This window comes from Ceratotherium simum, chromosome 17 (assembly GCF_057802395.1).
Source record: "Ceratotherium simum simum isolate JZ-2026a chromosome 17, ASM5780239v1, whole genome shotgun sequence".
Taxonomy (NCBI): Eukaryota; Metazoa; Chordata; class Mammalia; order Perissodactyla; family Rhinocerotidae; genus Ceratotherium; species Ceratotherium simum.
Window position 1 is genome coordinate 41293812 of NC_141916.1, and position 12139 is coordinate 41305950.

The window sequence follows — 12139 nt, forward strand, 5'->3', positions numbered from 1 at the left end:
ATGCAGATTCAAGTTCACTTGAAAAGCTATTTTGCTTGTTTAATTTCGTTTCTCCCATGGAGTAAAACTATGTCATTATGTCAACAACTTAAAATGAGCAATCACTACTACTAGGTTCATCAAAGTAAGGCAATCAGAATCAACATCGGATACATACAGGATGAGAATATTTTCCTGAGTGTCTTATGGAGTAATCAATTATAATCTCAGGCAGAACTTGCAGAGGAGGGGACACATATGTAAGTGGCCAGGAGAGTATGCCAATTAAAAGCAAAACCACTTTCTTTTGCGTCTTGTAAGGAAATCACCTCTTTGGCCAAAATACAACAGAATTGCATTAATGTAATCAATATTTTTGTTTCAACAAGACACCGTTTCAAGTAGGTAAAGTAAGACAGATGTTTATCATCTCCACCTGGGGTGTTTGATGGAGCGCATGGTTACTTAACCCCTTCCCTTCTCCTCCACTGGCCAGCAATGCCTAAGTAAAAAGACACATCTAAGACTTATTTCCTTCTGGAAGTCTTTATTTTTTCTTTCTCTTCCTCCTCTCCAATTATGTATTTCTTTTCCTTGACTATTAGAAGCAACAACTGAATCTCATCATTTGGAGGATGATGTTAGAATAAGAGTCTACTCTTTCCATTAAACATCTGAATGTAATCCAATCCACCTGAACTCCCTGAGTCTCACAACACTTGGCTGGAAACAGCATTCTTTCATGAGCTACTTAGTCTTTCCTGCTGTGTGTTTTCTATTGTCACATTTCCTAAAAATGAAACAGTGGAAGATAAGATGGTGAAAGTTATTCATTATTTAAAAACTTGCAAGAAGGTATGTTTCAGGGTTGTTAATTATAAGGTTCCTGTTTTGGCTCATTTTCTCTTTTAGCTATTTTCTCTCTCTTCTTTTTATCAAATGAGAATTTTGTTGCTGATCTAGTTAGATTTTCCAAATGGAAAATTTTTCCCTTTTCCCAACCATCACCAATTTTGCTTTATTCCATAACTTAACATGTTTTAAAACCTACTTGTAAAAGACATTCTTCTCCATTTAGCTGTGTTATATAGAGACCAGAGTGAGCCAATAGTAAAAATAAGCCAAAATTAATAATTATGGGAGCAGAGAGAGAAGTTAACCACGTCCTTGCTTCAGCAAAAATAACCAAATTTCTCCTCACACAGTCTAAGTAAAGGCCACCTTACTATTATAGGATACAAAGTGTCTTAAGAAAAATGTAATAAGAACAAAAGCAAGACCAAAGAGACAAAGCATCACCCAGGAGACACCAATTCAAATAGAAGCTTTGTGATTCTGAATCTTTCCAACACCAGGTTCAGTCTCTCAACAATTTCTAGCCCATGTAACAGCTTTTTTGAAGAAGCTGCCCTGTGGTTTAGTATGAAGCCAAGTGCTGCTTTAGATTGGAGCTCATCAAGTCAACTCCAAAAGTATACTGATACAGCAAAAATCCTTCTTCAATTCCTTCTCTGATTATTAACTCTTCTTGAATCAAGATAAAAAATGACAAGGCAGAAAAAGGTCACATTAGGTTGGGAAAACAAGGCACATTCAGCTTGTAATTCAAAAAAAGAGGCCAGAAAGGAAAATTATCTTCTTAAATGAGCTCCTGAACTTCACTGCAATGGATCCCTTAAGAGTGGTTACCAAGGCTACTCAAAATAGAGCATCTGACAAAAGTCTGCATTGCACTCGCAACAGCAGGGGGAGGTTGGTGCTCTGTACTAGTACCATTTCCTTGTGTAAAAGTATCACTTGTTTGAATATTATAGCTTACTTATATGCATAATAAAGATATAAAACAAGTATTATTAACAAATGTAAAAATAACTAACTGTTCAAGTTGGAGGGGAACTTAGAAGCTATTTAATCCAATTTTTCACAAAATGCAAAATTCCCAGGCTCCCTGTAATGGGAAAAAGTTGATAATCTACAAATTTGAAATTTTTACTTAGTACACAGAAGAATACAATTAGTATGTTATAAAAACTCAAAATATTTCCTACCAAGTTCACTCCATTTAATCTAAGAATCTAAGAGAGATGACAGAGAGAGAGAGATGGAGGTAGCATAAACCTGTAAAAAAAACCTTAGGCTGCTTGGTCCCTCTGCCTGAAATCCCCTTCATTTTGCCCACATGTTTTATTTGCATCCCTTTTCTCACAAGCACACTGCAAATCATATGACATAAGACCTGCTTTGCTTATGTTTCTATCTCCCCACTTAGATGATGAATTCCCGAGGACAGAGGGCAGGAGTCAGAGAGTGTTTATCTTTGAAACCCTGTTGCTTAGCATATTATTGTGCTGGGCAGCTGATGGCATGCATGACACTAGCATAGCAGTAAAAATAATACTATTTATGAAGTGGCCAATAAGCACTAGGTACTGTGCTTGCAACTTTCTAAAAGTATCTCTGATAATAACAATAATCCTGTAAAGTAGATTTTACTGAAATACATTTTACAGATGAGGGAACAGGCCGAAAAGATATGTAATTTGTCTAGCATCACACAGCTTTTAAGTGGTGGATTTTGAATTTTTAACTCAGAAGAAAATAATCAATGCATATACATGTTCCACTATACCATTTAGCAGGTGCACAAATAAATGCTTGTTGAACTGAAATGAGTATAAAGAATAAAATAATATGAATTATGTAACACTAAAAGTGATATGTTCAGCATATGAATAACTGTAAAACAAATAATATAACTATACAAAACTGGCAAGTTTATTTTTTCTACAGAATGAGGATTATAAATATGACAGCTAACCTTGAAAATCCCAAGAACATATAAAAGTATAAAGAATTATGTTTAAAAAGAAAACCTTAAATCCTACTATCCGGACATTATTAATATTTTGGTAAACATTATTTTAGTCATTTTTCTATATGTGTATATGTATATTAATACACTTTTTTCACATAGATGATATCATACAGTCCTACTGTGTATAACCTACATTTTTATTCAGTAATATGGTTTAAAGGTATTTCTATATCATTGAATCTACATATACACCATAACTGTTAATGCTCATATAGGATTCCAATCAAAGTTATTTAGCCTATCTCCTATTAATAGATGCTACTCTCTGCTCATCTGTATGATCAATTTCTAGAAATTTTATCTTATTTTATATTCTGAGAAAAATGAACACTATCAAAGCTAGAGAGCATGATTATAGTGAATAAAATATTTATTCAAGTATACTCATTACTGTGAGAGAGTTCATTGTTCTTAAAATAAAATTTAAAAATTCTATAACTAACCAGTTGTTCTTTACCACTTGACATACAAACATTTTCTTTAGGGAAAGATTATTCTTATAAAATAGGGAGAAAACCACCACCTGAAAATGACCAAAGTGGCAGGACATTAGACCAGATATTTTACACAAAAAAAATTTATCTTCATCTACTAGTTGAGCCTGACCTAGGCCTGGTTTTTACTTACTCACATAGACTCAAAGAGTAAGAACACGAAAGTCAACTCCAAAAATATTCAATATTTTGCATTTACCTTTCCCTCAATACTTCCACCTAAAATGGTGTAAAAAACATGTGCACATACATGTAACCATACATGCCTAAGTAGAGTGCCTTTCACCTGGAAAAAAATTAGTAAATATTTGGGAAAAATCAGTTACATTTATATAAACAAAATATCAGAAAGAGAAATTAAAAAAATAATTCCACGTACAATAGTATCAAAAACAATAAAATACTTAGGAATAAATTTAACCAAAGAGGTGAAACATCTGTACACTGGAAACCATAAAACACTGATGAAAGAATTGAAGACACAAATAAATGGAAAGACATTCCATGCTCATGGATTGGAAGAATTTAATCTTGTTAAAATGCTCATACTATCCAGAGTGATCTATAGATTCAATGCAATCCCTATCAAAATTGCAATGATATTTTTCACAGAAATAGAAAAAAATGATCCTAAAATTTGTATGGAACCACAAAAGACCCCAAATAGCCAAAGCAATCTTGAGCAAGAAGAACAAAGTTGAAACATCACAATTCCTAATTTCAAACTATATTACAAAGCTGTAGTAATCAAAACAGCATGGTACCAGAAACATAGATCAATGGGACAGAACAGAGAGCCCAGAAAAAAGCCCACACATATATGGCCAATTAATCTTTTGCAAAGGCACCCAGAATATATATGGGGAAAGGATAGTCTCTTCAATAAATGTTGCTGGGAAACTGGATATCCACATGCAAAAGAATGAAACTAGACCCGTATCTTTCACCATACACAAGAATCTACTCAAATTGGATTAAAGAAATAAACATGAGAACTGAAACCATAAAATTCACAGAAGAAGACATAGAGGATAAGATCTTTGACATTGGTTTTGGCAATGATTTTTCGGATTTGACATGAACAGCAAAGACAACAATGCAAAAATAAACAAGTGGGACTACATTAAACTAAAAAGCTTCTGCACAGCAAATAAAACCATCAATAAAATGAACAGGCAGCCACGGAATGGGAAAAAAATATTTGCAAACCACATGTCCACTAAGGGGTTAATATCCAAACTATACAAGGAACTCGTACAACTCAATAACAAAAAACAAATAATCCGATTAAAAAATGAGCAAAGGGCCTGAACAGACATTTTTCCAAAGAAGACATACAAATGGCCAACAGACTCATGAAAAGGTGCTCAACATCACTAATCATCAGGGAAATGCAAATCAAAACCATAATGAGAGGGCCGGCCCTGTCGCTTAGCAGTTAAGTGCGCATGCTCTGCTACTGGCGGCCCCGGTTCGGATCCCGGGCGCGCACCGACACACCACTTGTCCGGCCATGCTGAGGCCGCGTCCCACATACAGCACCTAGCAGGACATGCAACTATGACATACAACTACCTACTGGGACTTTGGGGGCAAAAAAAAAAAGGAGGAGGATCGGCAATAGATGTTAGCTCAGAGCTGGTCTTCCTCAGCAAAAAGAGGAGGATTAGCATGGATGTCAGCTCAGGGCTATCTTCCTCACAAAAAAAAAAAAAAACCACAATGAGATATCACTTCACATGTGTTAGGATGTTTATTATCAAAAAGACACGAGATAAATGTTGGTGAGGATATGGATAAAAGAGAGCCCTGGTACACTATTGGTGGGAATGTAAACTGGTACAGTCACCCGTGGAAAACGGTATGGAGGTTCCTCAAGAAATTAAAAATAGAACTACCATATGATCTAACAATCCCACTTCTGGGTATATATCCAAAGAAAATGAAATCATTATCTTGAATAATACATGTACTCCCATGTTCACTGCAGCAGTATTCACAATAGCCAAGGTATAGAAAAATCCTACAAGCCCTTTGACAGAAGGAAAAAGAAAATGTGGCATATACGTACAATGGAATATTATTCAGCCTTAAAAAAAAGAAAAGGGAAATCCTGTCATTTGAGACAGTGGGGATGAACCTGAAGGGCAGTATGCTAAATGAAATAAGCCAGACAGAGAAAGACAAATACTGCAGAGTATCACTTATATGTAGAATCTAAAAAAAAGTCAAATTCATAGAAACAGAGTAGAATGGTGGTTTCCAGGGGCTGGGGGGTGGGGGAAATAGGGAGAGGTGATAAAAGGGCACAAACTTTCAGTTATAAGATGAATAAAGTCTGAGGATCTAATGTATTACATGGTGACTCTAGTTAATAATACTATATATTGAAATTTGCTGAGACAGTAGAACTTAAGTATTCTCAGCAAAAAAAAAAAAAGGTAACTATGTGGGGTAATGGATGTGTTAATTAACTCCATTTCATAATATATACTATATCAACTCATCACATTTTACACTTTAACTATATTACAATTCTATACATCAATTATACCTCAATAAAGCTGGAAAAATAAGTAAAATAAAAAGATATTGAGGGGGCTGGCCTGGTGGCGTAGTGGTTGGATTCGCATGTTCCGCTTCAGCAGCCCAGAGTTCACCAGTTCAGATCCCGGGCACGGACCTACACGCCACTCATCAAGCCACGCTGACGTGGCATCCCACATGGAAGAACTAGAGGAAACTACAACTAGGATATACAACAATGTACTGGGACTTGGGGGAGAAAAAAGAAAAACATGTTAGCTCAGGGCCAATCTTCCTCAAAAAAAAAAAAAGATATTGATAAACTAATTGGAAGATTTATTTGAAAATTTAAAGGCACTAATATGGCCAAAACTTCTTGAAAATATAATAACATTTAAGAACTCTCTACCTGACTTTAAGACTTATTCTGGAGCTACAATTATTAAGCCAGTGGGGTATTGATGTAAAGACAGACCAGCAATTCTGAAGAATTTTGGTCTTAGGACTCCTATACACTCTTGCAAATTATTGCGGATCCCAGTGAGCTTTTGTTAATATGGGTTATACTTACCATAATTAGAAATTAAAACTGAAAAGTTTTCGAAGTTTATTTTTAAGTCATTGAAAAATAACAATAAACTAATCACATGTTAACAAAAGTTAAATATTTTTATGTAAAGTAACTATTCTCCAAAACAAAGAAAAATCAGTGAGAAAATTAACACTGTTTTACAATTTAAAAAATCTCTTTAATATCTGACAATAAAAGACAGCTTTTCTCATATCTGGTTCTGTATTTAATCCTTTGCTATGTTGCTTGGGTCGAAGGAGGTGAAGAAAATCAGGCAACACATTGATATGTATTGAAAAAGTGAAGAATATTTTCACAGACTTTTCAGATTATTACATATATTCTCTTTCGAAACTACATCAAAAATCAACAAGTGGTAGCTTTTTAAAGGTTAGCTGCAATGTAGAACCTGAAAACATATCAATGAAGTTTTCACGCTGCATTGGTCTATCTCGCACTTTGACTGGATCTTGCTTGTATAATATCATGTATAGGTCATTTGGAAAATATTGATTCATCAAGTTCAGCATATCTTCCTAATGGTGACACACATTATTACAAGATATCAAAAAACCATCTTCATTAATTTCACCATCAATCTTATCAATAAAGTCTTCAAGTACCGGGAAGTGATCAAGATTATGGTGTCAGATACATATTTTGCAAAATTTTCTCTTAGAGATGGTCAGTCTATCTCCTCAGAATGAGAGGCTCACTTTCTTCATTTTTGAGAAACTATCTGCCAAATATTCAAATCTGAATAATCCTAGTTTGTCAGTCATTCTTTCAAGTAATGATGGTGTTTCAAGGAAGAAAAAACAGCATTTAGTTTAACTTGGAAAGCAAACAACTGCACAAGTGCTTTTCTCCTAGACCAGAAGTCCACAAATTATGACCAGGAGAGGCCAAATCCAGCTTTACAACCATTTTAGTAAATAAAGTCTTATTGGAACACAGCCACACTCTTTGGTTTACATATTGTCTACGACTACTTTCACGCTATGGTGGCAGGGTTGAGTAGTTGCAGGATTTGGTGTGCAAAGCTGAAAACATTACTATCTTGCCCTTTACAGAAAAAATTTGTCAATCCTTGTTCTAGGCAACCATCAGAATTTCGGTATGTAATTGAAGTGTTTTATGCAAACTTCCCATTTCATCAAATAGAAAATTTAAAAGACGCATACTCAGGAGTCAGGTTTAATAAAATTATTAGTTTTTCTTGCTTCATTACGGACTTCTTAAGTGCGTGGCAGTGAGGAATACAATGACGATGAGTACAGTTTGGCACCACTGCCATGATTCATACTAAGGTACCAGCAGTTTTACCCACAATTGCTTTTACACCATCAGTGCAGATAGCAATTCAGTGAAAAAAGCAAATAATATCTCAGTATTATTATGAAAATAGTTTTGGCTTCACAGACCCTCTGAAAGGATCTCAGGGACCCCCATGGATCTATGGACCATATTTTGAAAACCACTTTGATGGGCAAATAGATCAATGGAAAAGAATAGAAATTTAAGAAATATACCCAGACATATATATTCAATTGGTTTTCAATAGGCACAAAGACAATCAAGGGGGAAAAAAAGTTTTTCAACAAATGAAGCTGAAATAACCACATAAATATGTAGAAGAAAATGACCCCGACCCTACCTCATCCAATACACAAATAGTTAATTTGAGATAGACCATAAACCTAAATACTGATGCTGAAACTATAAACTTCTAGGAGAAAAGGAGACTATCTTTATGATCTTGGGCTAGGCAAAGATTTTTTTAAAGACAACACAAGAAGAACTAACCATAAAAGAAGTGTCTAATCTCTTTTCTATGAAAACGTGCACCATAGGCTTCCTTTTCCTCAGACACCCCATGACACAACCACATAAATTAACATGGACCTAATCAGGTAACATCGGTGCGTCAGCAACTTTATTACTAAATTGCCAGCAAGAGGAAAACACCATTCTTCTCCATTGTCACCACCTCACCACATGCTTGCATGTCAGAGCTGAGTCAGACCTGAAGTCCCTACTCCCTTAACGTTGAAAGCAAAGTCATTGAAATTTCATCATTAAACCTTAGACCAGAATCTCTACGTCTAGTTTCGGGCAGATTGTTTGTAAGAGTAGATGAATGGCTTAGCCTGCCTCATGGTGATAGTGACGCATTCAAATAAGTAATCTGAGAGAGGAGATGTGAGGCCACTAAAGAGGAAGCTGTAAATAACATTACCAGCAGAAGTATCTTACCATGCACTAACAGCTACAGATACAAAGCAATCACGTTTAGTTCCATCTCCTACATTGATGCCAGGGGCACTGCCAACAAAGCACAGATGCACACCACATGAGCAGGTGCAAGGATGATTTCATGAGCCGTGTGATGGCTGTTTGGAAACAGTAGTGGGCCCATCCCACACTGGAATTGTACATCTGTTATATCTCCAGCATTTCATTATGGAAAATCTTTGTATTCATTGAACCCCTTTGGTGGTGCATTTATCTGGCCGGGATAAATATTTCATGAATATTCATTAGTGTACCTTATTTACATAGTTACTAAGCTATTAGACACGGCAGCCAATATTCTAAACCAGAACTCTGTATTAACCATCACTCTTGTACAGCTATAGTACCATGATGATTGATGTTCATAATGACCCTGAAGAATTACATGATTTTGAAGTTCCTTCTATATCAAAGGAAATAAATTTATCTCCAAATTAAATCTCGACTGACGATTAAAATGGTAATGAGATACCATGTCTGATCTATTAAAATGGCACAGATTAAGAGAAATGATGAAGGAATGAGGAAATGGGCCCCCTACATACCGCTTAAGGGAATGTAAACTAGCACAAACTTTTGAGAGAACAGTTTGTCAAGATGTGTTAAAAGCCTTAACTATAATAGCTAATACTAAAATGTGCTTATTATAAGTCATAATAGCTTAATAGTTCTGCATTATTGCCTAATTAATCCTAAAAATATCCCTGTGAAATAGGGATTATTATTAGCCTCATTTTAAAGATGAAAACACTGAGTCTCAGAGAGATTAATTAACCTGTCCAAGGTCACACAGCTGGTAAATGGCAGAGCGGGGATTTGAACACAGGCAGTCAGTCTTCAAGAGTCCATGCACTTACTAACCACATTATATTGCACTACATTGCATCTCAAAATGTGCAGACCTTCAAACTCCGATTCCTCTTCCAGGATTGTATCCTAAGGAAATGAAAAAAGATATGTGTGAAAATGTACCTACAGGAATGATCATTATAGCATTGTTAGTAAAAAATTTGCGAATGAACTAAATATTCCATTGTAAAGATTATGGCATCTCCACATGGCAAACTGCTATACAGCCATTTTTTAAATGTTAATTTGAATAAAATGGAAAATGACTCTGCATAGTTAGATCTTGCACTGGCTTTCCTGTTTGCACTCCCCCACATTTCCCAACCCTCACTCTGTGCCCCGAGAGGCTAACCCCTACGGATTGCACCACCTGGGCTCCCTTCAAGGCTGGATTCCAGTTGGGTTCTGCCAACAAGAAGCACCAACAGAAGACTAGAATGGAAGGAGAGAAGTAAGAGATGGAGGCGAGGTTATTTCTTTTTCCCTTATCACCCTGCACTTGTGGTAGAGGTTGCACCCCTTCTGGACTACAGCAGCTGGCTGAAGCCCCTCTTCCAGGACACCAGCTTTCACTGGGCTCCAATAACATTATTTTTCCCTGAACCCCCTCAGGCTCGGGAGGTAATAAGCCACCAGTGTTGGCTTCCAAGTGGCTCAACCTCCCTTGTTGGCTCCCAAAGCCCTACCCACACTTATAAATCATCCCTTCATTGAGGTCTCTTCAGCAGAACCAACTGAGAATAATTCTGCTGCTAACAGAGACCCTAACTGTGAGGGATGGAGACTGGGGTGGCGGATGTGTTTTAGTAGAAAAAATCTGATAGACTATATGAGAAAATGCTGCCAGTGTTTACCTTTGGGTGGTGAGATTATGAGTTATTTATTTTAATCTTTATTTATAGACATTGAGAAAAGAGAGGACTTTGTTCACATCCTCGTTCAAAAACTTACTAAAAACTTACTGGATCGAAAACATTGGACAAATCACCTAATGTCATGTAGTCGTTTATGAGGTAAAAATAATAATGTCTACTTCTTCGGGTTTCTGTAGATATTAAGTAAGATAGTCCATGTAAAGGCCTAAGCATATAGTAGGTGTTTATATGATGTCTTGTTTTTAACAACTTCCTAATGCATAATTATTTATGTGGTGAAATTGCATAACATATGATAAAAGTACATATCAAAAAATGCTGAAAATTTCAAAGTCTATATAAATGTATATTTTGAAATTGTACAATAAAAAATAACTTCTACACGTAGTAAATAGTGATCTGAAATATTTTTGGTAATTTTTTGAAATGACTATACATCTACTCATTAAATTATCATATAGAACATAGGTGTGAAATGAAAGGAACAGAAAGCCATTCTTGGTTTGCTTAGATAGCCAAGAGCTAGCCCATAGAGAAGTAAACAATTTCTTGGAAACTAATCTGTTCTTTATGGATATTAGCTTACAAATTGTCACAATGAAGGTAAAAAGCACATTCGAAAGCGTCCAAGAGACACAACCCCTCTTTTGACAATAAATACAATTTTAATTTTACTTTGGAGCTATTCACAGTCAGACTTGCAAGCCGTTCATCTTCTTGGTCCTATAACTCATGTATGACTTACAGTAGTCATTCCAACACTCTCCCTCCTACCGCAATCAATGCCGGGTGGCTTGAAGATTGGTATCCTTCAACCCAAAAAGCCCAACTGTTTAAATGGTAACTTTTTCCATGGCTCTCCCCAAAAATGAGCAACTGGATAAAATAATCAAAAATTTCATAATAAAAGCAAATAAAAGTAAAGAGAAGTCCTCCAAGCTGAAAGTTTGAAAGGAGCCAACACCATTGAAATGTCTAAAGCCAGACAGGGCCTAAGGAGTTCACAAGTTCATTCATTATGGGAAACTGAAGGAAATGTGGTCAGACCTGCTGTCAGTTTAAAGAATATCACTGAAGCTTTGCAAAAATGATGTATGTTCCCATTCAAACATACCAAAAGCTATTGAACTTAATTTCCTTTTTAAACATGTACTTTGCTATCCTCAATTGCTGATGGGTGAGGAAATGCTTTCACCCACAGGGCATTTTTGGTTCACTGACAAATGTATTCACAAGCAGCAGACTGTTCCCACAAACATGTTTTTATGTGTGAGATTTCAAGTAGACAGCCATTTCAAAGGTCTGGCCTCTCTTGATTCATTTTCTTGTTCAAGAATCCCAGCCATCTTCCCAGCCTGCCATCTCCTTCCTCATCATGTGTCTGTTTTGTGCTGCTCTCCTAACATCTCCTGTGATTATTATCTTGATCATCAAAATTGAATCACATTATCACCCTCCTTGATTCTTTTTATGAGTGTGCCTTGGTTCCTGCAGCCCTTTTCAGCCTGACATTGTGCAACTGATTTGCTTTACTGGCTTGAATTTCCTCTGCAATATTAACCAAACTCAGCCCAGCATCTGGACACCCAGCTTCAGCACCCAAGACCTTCACACTTCACTTAGTTCACAGTCATGGGAACTTCTCATCCAAAAAATAAAAGTCACAAGTTGCTCC

At 36.1% G+C, this 12139-nt stretch overlaps 1 long non-coding RNA gene across 2 annotated transcripts in view; it reads right to left on the reverse strand.

Moving 5' to 3' along the window:
- Positions 1-12139, reverse strand: part of LOC147914783 (uncharacterized) — a 263718-nt gene that overhangs the window by 57921 nt on the left and 193658 nt on the right. For both annotated transcript variants that reach the window (XR_015554984.1, XR_015554985.1), the window contains one exon: positions 9643-9676. This is a non-coding gene — a long non-coding RNA (uncharacterized LOC147914783). The remainder of the gene's footprint in view (positions 1-9642; positions 9677-12139) is intronic.